Source organism: Myotis davidii, unplaced genomic scaffold (assembly GCF_000327345.1).
Source record: "Myotis davidii unplaced genomic scaffold, ASM32734v1 scaffold1105, whole genome shotgun sequence".
Taxonomy (NCBI): domain Eukaryota; kingdom Metazoa; phylum Chordata; class Mammalia; order Chiroptera; family Vespertilionidae; genus Myotis; species Myotis davidii.
The window spans coordinates 51,267-52,519 of NW_006296063.1; positions in this window are offsets into that span (position 1 = coordinate 51,267).

A 1,253-nucleotide genomic window follows, 5' to 3' on the forward strand; every position below is an offset into this window, starting at 1 on the left:
AACCTTGGCTTCCTCCATCACTGGAGCAAGCAAGCCTCCTGTTCGCTTCAGCTGCCTGGCTGCCGGCCGCCATTTTGGTTGGCAGTTAATTTGCATATCGCCCTGATTAGCCAATGGGAAGCATGTCGGAGGCACAATTAATTACCATGTTTGTCTATTATTAGATAGGATAGTGTGGTAAGCAGAATAATGGCTCCCCAAAGATGTTCACATCTGACTCTCTGGAACCTGTGAATATGTTATGTTATCTGAGCTGTTAAAGGGTAATTAAAGTTGCAGATTGAATAAAGGTTGTTATTTAACTGACCAAGAGTATCCAGAATTATCTGGGTGGACCTAATGTTATCACAAGGGTCTTGTGGTAGGCCAAAAAAGGACATCCCAAAGATATATTTACTTAATAATTCCCCAAATCTGTGACTATTACCTTATATGTCAAAAGAGTGGATATCCTATCTAATAAAAGACAAAAAGGGTAATTAACTGTACCTCTGCTAAGCTTCCCATTGGCTAATCAGGGTGATATGCAAATTAACTGCCAACAACGATGGCGGTTAATTTGCATACATAGGCACAATGATGGGAGGCGAAAGGGGAAGGACAGAAGAAGCCGCCTGCTGCTGATGGTGATCAGAAACCCAGGCGGCAGGCAAGAGCTGGGTGGCAGGGCAAAAGCAGAGAACCCCGGCCGCCTTTGCCCTGCATGAACTATGCAGCTGGGAGAGTGGTGTGGGGCCACTGGGAGCAGGGCAGGAACTTCCCGGGGTTTGCATCAGGCAGCAGAGAACAGGTGCAAACTATGCAGCTAGGAGAGGGGCACCGGGCCCCTGGGAGCAGGGCAGGAACTTCCTGGGGTGGGCGTCAGGCAGCTGGGTGCGGGGCGCGAACTTCTGCCCCGTAGCTGCTTGCTCATTCACTTACTTGCTCATCCATTCACTCATTCACTCACTCATTATTCACTCACTCACTCAGCAAACCCTCTCAGGTCCCTGGCACCAGGCCAGGCACTGAAGTTGAAGCAGGATAAGACAGAGCTATGTCATCAAGATGTTCATAATTGACAGAGAAGCATCAATCAGACTGTCAAACCTCAGAGGGAAGGAGAAACCAAGATGGCAGCATAGGTTAACACCGGAGTTTGCTGCCTCGAACAACCAATTCAAAAATTACACCTAAAAGACGGAACGGACATCATCTAGAACCACAGGAAGGCTGGCTGCGTGGAAATTCTAAAACTAGGTGGAAAAAGACAA